Below are 16,583 nucleotides of genomic sequence, written 5' to 3' on the forward strand. Positions count from 1 at the left end.
ATAAAAGTGATGAACAGAACCGGTGACAAAGGGCAGCCCTGGCGGAGTCCAACCCTCACTGGGAACAGGTCCGACTTACTACCGGCTATGCGGACCAAACTCACGCTCCTCTGGTAAAGGGACTGAATGGCCCTTAACAGAAAGCCACCCACCCCATACTCCTGGAGCGTCCCCCACAGGGTGCCCCTGGGGACACGGTCATAAGCCTTCTCCAAATCCACAAAGCACATGTGGATTGGTTGGGCAAACTCCCATGCCCCCTCCATCACCCTTGCAAGGGTATAGAGCTGGTCCACAGTTCCACGGCCAGGACGAAAACCACCTTGCTCCTCCTCTATCTGAGATTCAACTATCGATCGGACCCTCCTCTCCAGTACCTTGGCGTAGACCTTTCCAGGGAGGCTGAGGAGTGTGATCCCCCTATAGTTGGAACACACCCTCAGGTCACCCTTCTTAAAGATGGGGACCACCACCCCGGTCTGCCACTCCCTAGGAACTGCCCCCGATGACCACGCAATATTGTAAAGACGTGTCAACCATGACAGCCCTACAACATCCATAGCCTTGAGATACCCAGGACGAACCTCATCCGCCCCCGGGGCTCCGCCGCTGTGTAGTTGTTTGACTACCTCAGCAACTTCTGCCCCCGAGATCGGACAGTCCATCCCCAGGCCTCCCAGCTCTGGTTCCTCCTCGGAATGCGCATTGGTGGGATTGAGGAGCTCCTCAAAGTATTCCTTCCACCGTCCGACTATAGCCTCAGTTGACGTCAGCAGCTCCCCATCCCCACTGTAAACCGTGTGAGCGAGTTGCTGCCTTCCTCTCCTGAGGCGCCGGACAGTTTGCCAGAACCTCTTTGGAGCCGATCGATAGTCTTTCTCCATGGCCTCACCAAACTCCTCCCACGCCCGAGATTTTGCCTCGGCAACTCCCACTGCTGCACCCCGCTTGGCTATCCGGTACCTGTCTGCTGCCTCCGGAGACCCACAGACCAGCCACGCCCTGTAGGCCTCCTTCTTCAGCCTGACGGCTCCCCGAACCTCTGGTGTCCACCAGCGGGTACGGGGGTTGCCACCACGACTGGCACCGGCCACCTTACGACCACAGCTAGCAACAGCCGCCTCGACAATCGCAGAGTGGAACAAGGCCCACTCGGACTCAATGTCCCCCACTGCTCTCGGGACGTGGTCAAAGCTCTGCCGGAGGTGGGAGTTGAAGACCGTCTTGACAGGTTCTTCTGCCAGGCGTTCCCAGCAGACCCTCACTATGCGTTTGGGTCTGCCAGGTCTACGCGGCATGTTCCCTTGCCATCTGATCCAACTCACCACCAGGTGGTGATCAGTTGACAGCTCTGCCCCTCTCTTCACTCGGGTGTCCAAAACATACGGCCGCAGGTCAGATGATACGACTACAAAATCTATCATCGACCTGTGACCTAGGCTGCCCTGGTACCAAGTGTACCGGTGGGCATCCTTATGTTCGAACATGGTGTTCGTTATGGCCAAACTGCGGCTTGCACAGAAGTCCAATAACAAAACACCGCTCGAGTTCAGATTAGGTGGGCCGTTCCTCCCAATCACACCCCTCCAGGTCAAGCTGTCATTGCCCACGTGAGCATTGAAGTCCCCCAGCAGGACAATGGAGTCCCCTGATGGAGCACTATCTAGCACTCGTCCCAGGGACTCCAAAAAGGGTGGGTACTCTGAACTGATATTTGGCCCATAAGCACAAACAACAGTCAGGACCCGTTCCCCGACCCGAAGGCGCAAGGAAGCTACCCTCTTGTCCCCCGGGGTAAACCCCAACACACAGGCAGAGAGTCTCGGGGCTAACAAAAAGCCAACCCCAGCCCTCCGCCTCTCACCCGGAGCAACTCCAGCAAAGTAGAGTGTCCAACCCCTCTCCAGGTCTCGGGTTCCAGAGCCAATGCTATGTGTCGAGGTGAGTCCGACTATATCTAGCCGGTACCGCTCAACCTCTGCCATAAGCTCCTGCTCCTTCCCTGCCAGCGAGGGGACGTTCCATGTCCCAAAAACCAGTTTCCTTGTCCGGGGATCGGACCGCCAAGGCTCCCGCCTTGGTCTGCCACCCGATTCGCATTGCACCGGACCCTTCATGTTCCTCCTGCGGGTGGTGGGTCCACAGTTGGACGAGCCCATGTATCCGGTTCGGGCTGGGCCTGGCCGGGCCCCATGGGCGAAAGCCCGGCCACCAGGCGCTCGCTCACGGGCCCCAACCCCAGGCCTGGCTCCAGGGTGGGACCCCGGTAACCCTCCGGGCCGGTTACATGAAATGGCTAATCGTTAGAGAAGCCAATCAGAGGCGAGAAATGCGGGGGTCTTCCTTGGACGTCCTACGATTCCAAATCATGCTCCCACGCAGGAGCTGGCCCAAGCAGCTGGGGAGAGGGAAGTCTGGGCCTCTTAGGCTACTGCCCCGCAACCTGACTCCAGATAGGCAGAAAAAAAATGGATGGATGGCAAATCAGACGTCGGCACGTCACATGTATGATGTCTAATCTCCTCTGCCCTAGCGTAGCTGCTACTTGCCAGATGGAAAGATTTATGGTGGTTCTTTCCTACTTACAACCATTTTCCCTCTGCTTTTCTCCATGTCTGGTTCAATGACATCAATTTGGTGATGCGCATTTGTAGCCCCGGACGTATTTTCACATAGAACCTAATATAACTTTTGACCCCATTCAAAAATAAATGCCTTCTTGTTCTGAAAATGTGTCTTTAAAATTCACAGACATCATACGTGAAATCCCTGGCATGTAACAAACGGGATTAGAAAATAACGTTTTTAGCCCCATTGACTTGCATTCATTTTTACATTCTTCTGGGGACCCATGGTCCGGAAGTAAATGGGCGGGACTTAGGCTCCCTATATCTCATAACATTTCTTTAAGGCAAATTATTCAAAGCTTGTAATCCAGAATTATTGTTTGGCTCTTATTTGGTAAATCAACAAACCAACATTTCTTATGGCTTTGGTCACACCAGCATTTTTATAAATAAAAACAAGCTTTTCTTTTTAATAGATATTGAATTTATCTATCATTATTCCAGGCTGCTTTTAACCTTTTCTGCTCCTGCTCTCCTTGCACGTTTGGCCTAAACAAGTATCTGCACAGGATGCTTTGAATGTAAATCAATCATGGTGTTTGTTTCATGCTGCTGCTCATATATCACTGACCCACCAAGTTCTAATCCATGCGGTCCAGCACCAGTATGAGGTCCTGATGTGAAAAGAGACAAACAGCAGACAGCAGGAACGTGACCAAGGTACACAACTTGGCTTTTACCTGATGTGTGAGATTGTTCCACTGTGTCTTAGAGGCCACTCGACCATCCTTGCTCTGCTTGCTGTGGCAGGGGAGGACGTGGTGAAATCCAATATGATTCTGATGAACCATACTGTCACCTTAAGAGAGGTCTGAAGCGTTGTCACATGGGAAAGAGTTCACTTCAGGTGCTCTCAGGGAAAATAAAGTTTGGTGATTTTGTTGTCTTGCGTTTGTTTTTGTGCTCAAAGTCTTGAGGTGTTCATCTATGCTACCCTGTTACATGAGGCACTAGACTATTGAAAATACATTCAATGGATTAACACTAGAACTCCCAAGACAGCCATTTAGACTTTTTTCATATTTTGACTTGTAATAACTTTAGTTAGATGGAGCTCACGTTCACATAATTTCCATAAAATAATATATCAAAAAATAAATATAATTGTATTTTGTCTTTGTCTCCCACAAGCTGTGAGTCTGACGGCTCTACTGTTTACGTGGTAGTTTTTGTGTGGATGACGAACACAGTCACCATTGCTATAGTGCTATACTGGGGATTCTAGTGAAGTTAGAATTCCAGAAGTTCTGGTGTTAATGAGACAAAAGTGGACATTTCTAGAAGGTGTGCTTCTTGATACATCTGGAGTAAGATAAACAGTGGCGCCCCAAGGGATGGGCAGTGGGAGCCATGGCAAACCCCTTGGAATTTTCCAGCCACCCCACTGGCTTCCCAGGTATGACCCTCTCTAATGAATTAATTGTTTTCATGTTCACACAAACCATTAATTCATCCTCTGAATCAAACCAAAATTGAAAAATAAAATAAAAATTAAAATGATATAAATAATGAGTACAAAAAAATGCGTATATCTGCTGCTCACATTTTGCTAAACAAACGCATACATTTCCATAGATGGTCTTGTGAAGACAGCAACATGCACTAAACTCTCCTAAAACTCTGAAAACAATGTTGAAACAAAATAACAGTTTAAAAAACATATCAAAAACTGTTTTTTCTATCAAATTTTAGGTAACATTTTTGAATGCATATTATTTTTAAAAATAAAACTGAAAATGAACGAAGGAGCAATGCTTTGCACAGCAACAGGCTAAACTCTCCCAGAGTTACCACAAAGACTGACTTGGTGTGCCGTCCAACATTTTCTCTGGTGCCATCTGCCCCATAAAAAATTTCTGCAGGCACCATTGACAATGGCTATTGCTTTTCAGAAAAAGATAATCACACCAATGGCCAAACGTGGTGGTGGCAGTGTGATGGCCTGGGGATGCTTGGCTGCTTCAGGACCTGGATGCCTTTTGAGTAAATTACCTATCAAACAGGTCCAGGTTGGTTTGAATTTTTTTTTATTCTTTAACTGTCATTATTGAAATCATCATCTCATCAAAACTAAATTTTATATACTATTGTATTTGAGGATTGCCCTCCCCCATGGTACGTCAGCAGATTTATAGCTACACCATAATATTCACACATTCACCATGAGCCACCTCGACTGCACAACAGCCCAGCTGTTTCCCACCTGAATGTCAATCCAGCAGACACAGAGAAATGGGCAAGACAATCCAACACACACTTGAACAAACACAAATGTAAAAGGGATAACTGTAGGAGCACAACTAGAAGTAAAGAAACACGTTATAATCTAAATTCAACAGTCAGTAAAAGAGCAAATGCCCTTATCTACAGATACACATTTGTGGTACCCCACTGGACCCCATTTACCTTCAGATCTGACTTAATTCTTTATTTAATTGCTTTGGCAAGATGTTGGAAACATTTCTCAGAGATTTTGGTCCGTATTGACATGACAGCTTTACAGTTGCTGCAGATTTATTGGCTGAACATGAAGATGTGAATAATCTTTTCCACCACAGCAGACCAGGCCACATTTGTCCATTCTCCTATAATCCAGTCTTGGTGAGCCTGTCTAACTTGTAGCCTCAGTTTCCTGTTTTTACCTGACAAGTGGACGATCCAGTGTAGTTTTCTGTTGCTGTAGTCCAACTGATTCAGGGTTCAACGTTGTGTTTGTTCAGAGATGATACTCTTCAGACTTTTGTCAGAATGAGCACTTATTTGAGTTCTGTTGCCTTTCTATCATCTTGATCCAGTCTTACAATTTTCTTCTGACCCATGACATCAACAAAGTATTTTCATTCACAAGGCTCACTGCCTTTTATTCCATTTTTGAACCACTTTCTTTAATATCTATGATCGTGTGTGAAAATCCTAGCAAATCATCAGTTTCTGAAATACTTGGACCAATCAGTCTGGCACCAACTACCATGCCATTTTCAAAGTCACTTACAGGGGCAGACAAATGTAAAACCTTAGTTACTTTGTTTTAGCTTGGGGTGTCTAATGTAGCATATCAAAAAGTCATGTGCCGCCTCTCACCTGCTTTCCTAAGTGAATTAATTATATTGTGAAGGTGATGGAAAAACTGTTTGTTTTGAGAAAAACTGGTTCAACTTAAGTTTAGACACATCTCCTTACATTTGCTTGTCCAAACCAACTTCAGTGTCAGCACTGTATGAACGTTGGTTGCAGTAATGCTAACTGCAGAACAGTGCTAGCCCCTGAGCTACCGCTAACACCACATGTAGCTATTGCTAACAGTAGTTCGAGCTAATTCTAACAGCCTTGTTGAATGCCAGATAAACTGACAGGTTGTGGTCTAGTCCAAAAAAGTACGGCTGCACAGTTCCTTGTCTGTGCCACACACATACGGGTTCAATTGAGTAGACCAAACACAGCACTGTGACCATGACACCCCACCACCCCAGCCTTGTGAGCTCAAATCCCAACCCCCACTCTGCACTGAAACCAATTATCATGCAGCTCATTTAATATTCATGTCCTGGCCGGCCTTCTTTATGGGGTTGTGTTTTACTGCTTACCACTCAGCCGGCAGACATAGGTGGACCCCAAATGGAATATATGTAGGCACACTATATGGGTCCCACCTGGGTTTGTCCACGGTCTCCATAGTGGCCCCACAGGGGTTTGCCCACAAAGATTTTAATGGGCCGGTGTTTGAGTCAAACTCTATGAAAACCTAAAGGACATGTTAAGATATATGCGGGAACAAATCTTTTTGGGCAAACCCATGTGGGGCCACCAGGAAACTGCGAAACTGCGAAATCCTGGCGGGACCCCTTACTGCTTGCTCGTATGCAGTGCTCAGCATAAATTAATACACCCTCTTTTAAAAGTAGGAATTTAAACAGCAGCTCACTGAACAAAAGAAAACTTTCCAGAATTTTCACAAGGTAGGGTTTTATTGAACACTTGTTTAACTCTATAACATGAAATTACGGTTAATAACATAACCAAGATCACAAAATCTTCAGTTTTACTAAAATTGGTTGAAGTAAAAAAGAATTCACCCCTCAACAAAAACTACTACATCTAGTACTTTGCATGACCGTCGTGATTTTCAAGGACAGCACCAAGGAATGTTGGCGATGTGTTGCAGCTTCTATCTTTTTCAATTATTCGAGAATAACCTCTTTTAGAGCCTGGAAGCTGGATGGAGAGTGATGCTCAACTTGCTGCTTCAGTGCCCCTCCAATGCTGTCACAGACGAGAAACGGCAGCGGAATAATCCCCCTCATCCGCTCTCATGGTCCGGTTCATAAGGCTTATCAAGTTCTCTGGGAGACACCCTGGGTGTTCGATTGGGTTCAGATCAGGGGACATACTTGTCCTTTCAATTACTTTCACCCTGTTCTTCTTCAGAAATGCAACAGTAGCTTTAAATGTGTTTTGCACTTGACCATTGTTGTGTTGGACAATTGCATAGAGACGAAGTGTACGGAGTGATGGCAGAATCTTCTCCTTCAGTATAGAACAGTATATTGCTGAGTTCATGATACCATCAATGAAATGCAGCTCCCCAACACAAGCAGCACTTATGCAGCCCCACATAAGGACACTGCCACCACCATGTTTCACTGTAGGCACCATGCATTTCTCATTGAAATCCTCAACTTTATGAAGTCATACCATTTTGAAACCATTATGATCTTTGTCTCATCTCTCCAGAGTATAGAGTCCCAATAGTCTTCATCTCTTTCAGGATGAGCCCTAGCAAATCCCAGGCGTGCTTTTTTTGTGCATGGGCTTTAGGAGAGGCTTCCTTCGTGGATGATACCCTTGCATGCCATTCCTCTGCAGTGTGTGCTGTATGGTGTCACGAGAAACGATCACTCCAGTTAGACTTTCTACTGATTTAACTAACTGCAGTGAACTTTCATGGCAATTTTCTTCAACCCTTCTCATCAGAAGATTCTCCTGGCGAGATGTTAACTTCCATGGACGGCATAGACATCTTTCTTAAACAGTTGGATCACTTTTGCTACAGTATTTTGACTGATATGTAAAACTTTGCTGATCTTCTTGTAACTCTCACCTTTTTTGTGTAAAGAAATATTTATTTTCTCAGATTTAGTGACATTTCTCTTCCATGTGGAGCCATTGCTGACAGCATAAAATGGGAAGGGCTTTTCTTTGTTAAGTAATGTCCTTTTATTGTAACTTAGTCACCTGTGGTTGAATGCCTCCTAATTCGAATTTTGTAGGGAAAATAACTTTTTTGTGTGTGTGAAAATGAACAAATCTTGTTTGCAATCAATGGCCCACATTTGTGCGATTATTTTGTAGTATGGTATCTCATAGAATGTTGATTCTGAAAGGAAACTAAAGGTTTTCTGACAAATATAGTGGGGTGTTCTTACTTATGCTGAGCACTGTATATTCCATATGGGGCTCACCCATGTGTGTAGGCTGGGCCGGGCTCCTGGTTCATTGTGAGCCCCATCAAAGTTTCAGATGCTAGAGGCTTAAAGAACAATCTCCATCTGTGAGAAACAGTGTTGTACCCCTTTTAACCCCCCTCCTTTCTCATTCTGATGCTCAGTTTTTACGTCATAAAATCTTCTTCACCACACGTAGATGACTAGCAGTGTTGATTGGCTGCCATGTGCTTGGACACTTAACCATTTGTGCTAAACTTTGAATGGATTTATCCAATGATGTGGCTGATTAGTATAAAAAAGAAAACGAATAGATATCACTGGTCTGCTGTGACTCACATTATAGAAGATCCATTGATTGCAGCACTCTTTCTTGTCATGTATAGGGGGTGATTACAAGTATGAACATTTGACCCTTCAACTCATTGGTGGGTTCCATAATGAAGAGCTAAGGATTGGCATATTTAAATGAAAGTTGACCACATAACTGAAAGCTGCTTTTTTAGGGATCTCGTATTGTCAGTGGTGACATTTCTACATGTGACTGGCTCTCTTTAGCATTTCAACATTTTCATCTCTATTTCAATGGACGTTATCTTGGGTTTGAAAAACCATGTGACTCATGACCTTCAGCATCTCTACTGACTCACGTCAATGGGTTTAACGGCACTCACCACCCCATCACACTTCCAAACGAGGGAATATCTGGATGAATGATGGTCCATTAGTTCAGCGGCGTTCCAAAGACACGTGTAATAAATACCAAGGCACATTGCAGCTGTTCCATCCATCCATCCATCTATTGGATGAACCCGCTTTGTCCACGTAAGGTCTCGGAGGGTGGGTGGGGAGTGTTGGCTGGTGCCTATTTCCATCGGTCAATGGGCAATCAGGCGGGGTACACCCTGGACAGAGAGCCAGTCCATCGCAGGGCAACGCAGAGACACACACACACACACACACACACACACACACACACACACACACACACACACACACACACCTAAGGACAATTTAGACAATACTGTTTTGGACTGTGGGAGGAAGCCGGAGAACCCGGAGAGAACCCACGCATGCACAGGGAGAACATGCTAACTCCATGCAGAAAGATCCCAGGCTGGGAAGCGAACCCAGGACCATGTCGCTGCAAGGCAACAGCTCTAACTACTGTGCAGCCCTGCGCAACGGTTCCTTGCAACTTTAATACACTTTATGGCGTCTGTTCCCCCTCAACGTGAAATGCAAAAAAGAGAGACAGTAGTGCCTTTTTTAACAAATCACTATTGTGAAAGCCCAGTTTGCCGCCTTCTCCTACTTCAAAACACTTCACAGGAGACTGGAAACACAAAAATAGCTTATGAAAAGCACAGCCGCTCTGAAAGGTCACTGTCCTTGGTGCTGATATGGGAATCACTTTGCTTCTGTTTTCTTTTCTTGTGCACTCGTGCGCGTTGGTAGTCTCACAGGCCGGGCACACACACACAAGAGCGGGATTCCCGCGACTCTCTTCCACTGCGCGCATGCCTGCCGTTAAAATATTCATTTGCAGCACCTCAAAGGCCCTTTCCCCCTCCCACTTCACCTGTCTCCACCACCAGAGAGACAGACAGAAAACAGAACTGGTGGTAAAATGCAGGTGTTGATACATGATTAATCTAATTATCTATAATTAAACGGTTCCACTGGAGTTTTGTTCGTGTGAAGGGGGCTTACAGAGAATCAGGCGCTGTTGGCGGAGATGAAATCCCCCACGGTGCCCGTCTTTGCCTCTGTGCGCTGTAACGATTGCTGATAAAGTCCTCCGCTTTGAAATGGGCACCGGGATTCCTCAAAATAACCGCAACAGGCAGGTGAGGTCTTCGGTGCCTGCAGCAAACGGACATAAGCAACCAGTTTTCGATAGCTTTTAATATCCGCGTCTCCACTGAGGAATTCCCCGACTTTAGAGGAAGCTTTAGATCAACTCGGCAGGTAGCACGCAGCATCAGAATCAGAGGACATGGGGAGCGAGTTGGATCGCGCACTGGGAGCAAGGACATCGCCCAGGAGCAAAACACAAGAGGCGCTCTTCATGCGATCATGAATCATTTTCTTTCCTTTAACTGAACATTGACATTTTTGGGGTGCAAGGACGCCGATGTTGAGGAGAACCCGTCCATTCATCGGCCGCAGCGCGTCAGCTTTGCGCTGACGGAAACATCACTCCCTCAGTTTAACTTGGATTCACTTTCTGGGTTTGTAATTCTTAAGTTTTTGGACAAGACTGGATAGGAGGAGGAGGACAGAAATCAGAGGAGGCACGTGGCGGACAGTTTTACAGATTCAGATGTGCGTCCTGTTTAATTTTTCCTGCTCCTAAACAGCCAAAGACTCCATCTCTCCATAATCCAGAATCGGGTAAAATGATGGAGAAGAGGATAAATGGAATTCCTGTGAGCGTTGGGATGTTCCTCAAATATTTGCTCTGGATTTGAGAGGACGTAGTTGAGGGAAATCAACCCTATCCAGCGGAGACGCAACACTGGCTCTGGAGAAACAAGGGGAGACGATTTTTTTTATTTTTGAAAAAGTGGAGCTCATGTTTTAAGGAATACTTGGCTTTTTCTGAAAGAAAGAAAAACAATTCTCCCCAAACAAGAGTGGACGTGTTCGTTCTTTGATGTCTGAAAAGGTAAGAGAGCGCAGCAGCCCATTCCTGTTGCTGTACGTGCGTCTCAGAGCAGGAGTTGGGCGATGATGTGGGGAAAAGAAAAATCATTGGTGAGATTTCATCAGCTGCGTTGCCGATACGAATAAAACCAGAATGTGTATGCACGCATCTTTTAGATGCATGAAAAATGCTTTGTAAAGAAAAATATGCATGCAAATTATCCGTTTTCGCCTCAGCTTTACAGGTTTAGTTTTAAATGAGCAAAAACGATAAAACGAAACAAAGTTATTTACAACGTATTGTGCGTAAAAACCCAAAAATAAAAACAAGCAGTTTTTTATGCTATAAAGTAGCCTAGTCATTATAAGAATTCATTAAATTGTTTATTCCATGGAGACGGAGATCCGTTAATGCTGGATAGCCAAATAAACATACAGGAAACTGCTCTCCCTGAGTCAAAGATGGTTATAATTACACAGGAAGCTCGGGGCAGACGCGCGGGAGCGGATTTCTATTTACTGCACATGGCTTTGGGTCAACAGGTTCGAGGACACGTCTGTCTGACATCTTTGCCATCTGAAAAATGTGTGGCAAATACGTGCTGACAAACAAAATATGAATATGGATGGATGCACTAGATAGTTAGACTTTAGGAGCAATACATCTGCACCTGCATCTGAGTGAACTTATGAGAAAAAATAATTAAGACGCAGACAATAGGTGGCGCTGTTTCGGTTGATATCAGGAATGCTGCCATTTAAAATCAGGTCTAGGCTTTTGAAGGTTGGATCGCTTTCTATATCTGGCTCTAATTACATTGGGTTTGGTGACTGTGTTACTCTGGAGATTTAGACCAAAAGTAAGAAAGAAATATTTCCCCAGACATTACCCTACAGGTATTATTTTTGTAAAGTATATAAAAAAAGATCAAGCGAACAATATCTCTCTAGTCATTCTAAAACATATTTCAGTCTAGAATACCAAAATAATAAATGAAAGATCAACAAAAACTCATACATGACAAATCTGAATATCTTTCAAAAGTTCATTTATTTCAGGATTTCTAACATAGACTGAGAGACCATCTAAAGGCTTTGCAAGTGTTTCGGATGAATGAGCTGATCAGAGTCTGACACTTTGAATCTACATCCAACCTTCTCACAATATTCTATCTGTCTGGGATGTTGAATTTGGGGTTTTCATATATTGTAAGATATAATCATCACAATTATAACTAATAAAGGCTTGATGAAATATCTGGCTTTGAATGTCATGAGTCTGTCTCATATTAGTTTCAACTTTTACGTAGAATTCTTCAGGTTTGACATTAACATAATGAAATGAGAAATAAATACTAATGGGACATGGTTTTGTGCAAACACAACTGCAAATTCTGCAAACACCATTGTTTTCCATTTTTGGTTCTTTTTTAAAACACAGGAAAGGTTTCTCTTGACCTTGCTGACAGTTTCCTTTGCGTCTGCAAACATCCTCAGAGCTGACGCTGATGGTGCCGTTACTTCCTACTCCGTTTATCCAGCGGGCAGCAGAGGACGTTGTCGCCCTCTGCTGCCCGCTCGCCCCTCTCCGATAATGATGCGCGGGTTGGTTTTTTTTCTATCCGCGGGTACGTCTGACCGCCCCGCATCACTAGGTCTATTTTTACAACCCACGCCGCCCTGACCCGCCTCATTAAAAACACGTTATTGATTGAATGCGCTTTTATTCAGACCAAGGTGTGTTAAACAGTCCCCCAAATTGGCACTGGAAAATGGTAGTAACACTTACATTTTAAAGGCTAAAACAATAAAAAAATAAATTAATAAAATAGGCAAATAAAAAAAGTTTTAAATTTTATTAAATAAGGGTTACTTTTGTTTGTTACCTTACTAATAGTGCAATAAATCAATACAGAAACAGTACCTAGAGTCCCTGCTTGGGCAAACAAAATAGTAAAATATTTTACAACTTTTATCAAACATTTTGAAAGGCAACAAACACATTACCTGTTATGTCCTTGTTTTTGACCAGCAAATGCTGCTGTTGTTGTCTGCGCTGATTACCTCGCTGAATCTTTCCCAAACACGCGATTTAGCAGTTTGTCCCTCCTTTCTTTTAAGAATGTAAACTCCCGAATGTAATCCAAAATGTTGTCCTCCATCGTTTTGTTGACGTGGCTGCCTGCCACCCGCTCTGAGCTTAGGCACACTTCACTGGCGCTATCTGCATGTGCCTACGTCATGGGGTCGAAGGTTATCTGCGCGGAGTTATGTTTTAAAATGTGACCGTGTTTAAAGAACTGTTTTAAATATTGTGTTTTAAAAAATAAGCATTGATTAATGTCTTTATCCTCAGTGTGCATATATATATATATATATATATATATATATATATATATATATATATATATATATTTCATGAACCCACCCCAAACCGCACTGCACTGAAGAAAAAATTTATTGACCCGACCCAACCCAACCCACAAGTAACCCACGGGTACCACGGGTTAGAAGTCAATCCGCGCATCACTACTCTCCGATGATGCAGTCCCATGCGCGGTCCAATGAGTAAACTCCATCGTTTCTCTTCATGGTCCCACATCCACGTCTCCTTATCTCTATAGCTTCTGTTATCCATCTTTTGTATTTCTGTTGTTCGGTGTTTATGATCCGTGTGTTGTCCCAGTCCATTACATGGTTTTCTCTTGTGCAGTGATCTGTTACGGCTGACTACTTTATTGTGCTTTCTGCTTCTTGTTTTACTGCTCTGGTGTGTCTCCGACTTGTTTCTCTCTCACACTCCTTTCTATGTTCTATTGTCCGTGTGTTGAGTTGGCGTCCGGTTTCTCCCATGTATGTTTTATTGCAGAGTTTGCATGGGATTTCGTAAACGACTCCACATTTAAAATGGAACCAGTAAGTTTGGTTAGGAAAAGACGTTCGCAATTATAATTATTGCAATAACCAAAATTATTCATTAAAAACATAAAAATGTGTGATTTTGTTTTATTAGTTTCTCATTGTATGGGCTTTTTGCATTAAGAATTGAAAGACTCAGAAGAATCAATCAATAAATCAGTCATATCATTAAATGACACTCAGCTGGTCAGCAGAGCCTTTTGTATCAAATCTACTGTTTGATGCAGTAATTGAATCCAGTGGCATTGATTAAACTTTCTGTCAAGTACTTCTTTTTTCAATTTTCTTAAAGAAAACAACATAATTTAGAAATGCTTGATATATTTAATTACTATCCACTTTCTCGTTTGGACTTATACACATTCAGACGCTGATCATTCATTAGGAGATAGGCTTTTTCCCCAAGTTGATTGTTTTTTCTTCAAGTTCCCATTTGTGTTTGCTTTGTTGTGCCAATTAGCTCTTTGGGAGCAAACAAATAAGCTTAGCATCTTCATAACGCTAAAATGAACGTTTATATATCAATAACAGAGGTTTATGCACATTTAGAGTGTTTATTAGTCATTTATTTTGTATTTTAGTAACTTTTTTCATGATAAAAGTGCTGTGATGACTGCAGAATGAATTATAATTAATACGATAAAGCAGTGTGTGATTCACAGCTGTTGAACTATGCCCTCATTTACAGCAAATAAGCACCCTACCATTCAGCTCAAGGTGAAAATGTCAGTGATAGAGGTGTTTTGTGGAAAATAAAGCCGTTGATTTTTTTAATGAAAATTGGTGAAATCCTAAAAGGCTGATTACCCCAAAGACAAATACTAGACACAAAAGACAATGATTGGGAAGAAAAGGTATATTTTGCGTAAAGAAAAAGGAAAAAAAATAAACTTCAATCCGAATGTAAATATGGTTGCTCGTGTAGTGTTTCCGAATCTTTTTGCTAGAAGTTATTATGGTTAACTTCAGAATATTTACATACATCTTAAACATTAGTTTCAAGCTAAGACTCAGCATTTGTGCTGGCCTTTCTTGTTCATAACCTTTACAATGTATCCTTGCACACTGTCAATAAACTTCTGGGTCAAATCATCACTGATGGCAGCCCATTCTAAATAATCCACGCTAGGGTCGTTTTAGAATCCGTGGGTATTTGTGTAATGACAAGGTATAAATGAGCTTAAGGTCTAGGACTTTTACTGAACATGTAAAAAAATGCACAAAGTTCTTTTCAGCCTGTTCCACGGTGCTCCACCTTGCAGAAAAACACAATGCACATCACTAATGTTGAGAGGAGTTCCTCTTGGAGGATGCTTCTGTGCCTTTTTTTTCTTTATGGTTGCATTCTTAGGCTGAACTGTGAATATATCCTTTAGCTTGGTTGCTTGGTCATTTTTTTTATATCCTTCAAACATACCAGTGAGTTATTTATCAAAGAAACCAACTTTAGTCTTGTTCTCAGCAATCAAATAGAACATCAGGCTTTTCCTGAGGCTTTTCTTGGACAGCGGTGGTTTTGTTGCTGTCGTTCTTGAAACCGGGACACCCTCTAAAAGGCTTTTTCTCTCCGTGCACACAGATGCACACACATTTACCTGCTGCTACTCCTGAACAAGTTCTGATCTGGTGACGCCATGATCCTGAAGCTACGTCAACTTTAGGAAATTATCTTGATGTTTTCTGGAATTTCTGGAGCAAAGCCTTCACATCACCTGGACAGTTATAATTCATGCAATTGATCAAATAAAAGCTGTCTAATTAATCACAGTTTTCTCACAAATGAAGCTATTTTAGTGAAAAGTAATGACGACTGGATGGTTAACTGAGAAGAACGATGAAATTATGTCATCATATCATTTTGTATTTGAAATATTGTCGTCATCTTAACTCAACATGCAAATTAGGTTCCTTGTGGTGATTTTTTATTTTCTATACGTTGGCTGAAATGAGAATGTGAATTTCATATTGTTGTAAAACAGAAAACTTTACTAATGATTAATACTTCCAACAACATTCTTGAATGTATTTATAGGTTATCATAAACAATTTGTTGCAAGGAGACATTTGCTAAGAGTTTTTTGACTGGATTTTATTATCCTCCATTTTTTAAAAGATTTTTTTTAAGTGTTGTGCTTTTACCTAGCAACAGCAGCAACGGTGTGGCTTCAGCGCTCACTTGCGTTTAGCTGTAGTGTGTTAAACAACCTATATTTGATCATAATAGCACTCATTTCAGAGGGGTAGAACAAAGTGTAATAAAACCAGTTGGGATTATTTCTGTGGAGAGCAGAAAGCACGTTTCATTTTGATGTTTTCAATGGCCTGCAGGAACAGCTAGACTTTCTACATTCTGCTGGTAAAAGAGTAAAACCCATGTGGTGCAAAACCCAGAGGAGAGGCAGGTTTAATATTGCTTTCCTGAAGCAGAATGGACATTTGAGAGAGCAATGGAGAAGAAAATAAACACTTCTTCACACAGACACATAATTCAATACATCACTGGTAAAGATGGCCTCCGTCTGTGGGACGGTGGAGGTTGTAGACCAGTAAGTTTCACGATCCTCAATGATGAAGTCGTAAACAGGGACATTTTAAAATCAATAGGTTTTGTTTTTTCAAAAATACCTTTTTATGTTACCTTCTTTGCTTAGAAGTATCTAATGTAAGAAGTAAAATGACCAAGACATTACATTGATTTTTCACCAAACATGCTGTTTTAACATCAGTAAGTCGTCATAAATGTTTAATTACTAATTATTTTACACCATCAAATGAAAACTAAAGATCCAAAATGAGAATTTATTGGGATTGCACTGGCTGCAACGCAATGAAAGTTTAGCCTGGAGTTAAAATAAACTACACATGAAAATTTCACCATAGCATTAGCTAAAAGTGCATATTGACTTTGGATAGTCATACATGTTTTATTGCATTTCTTCATGCTGTC

The sequence above is a fragment of the Nothobranchius furzeri genome, chromosome 4, assembly GCF_043380555.1.
Source record: "Nothobranchius furzeri strain GRZ-AD chromosome 4, NfurGRZ-RIMD1, whole genome shotgun sequence".
Taxonomy (NCBI): domain Eukaryota; kingdom Metazoa; phylum Chordata; class Actinopteri; order Cyprinodontiformes; family Nothobranchiidae; genus Nothobranchius; species Nothobranchius furzeri.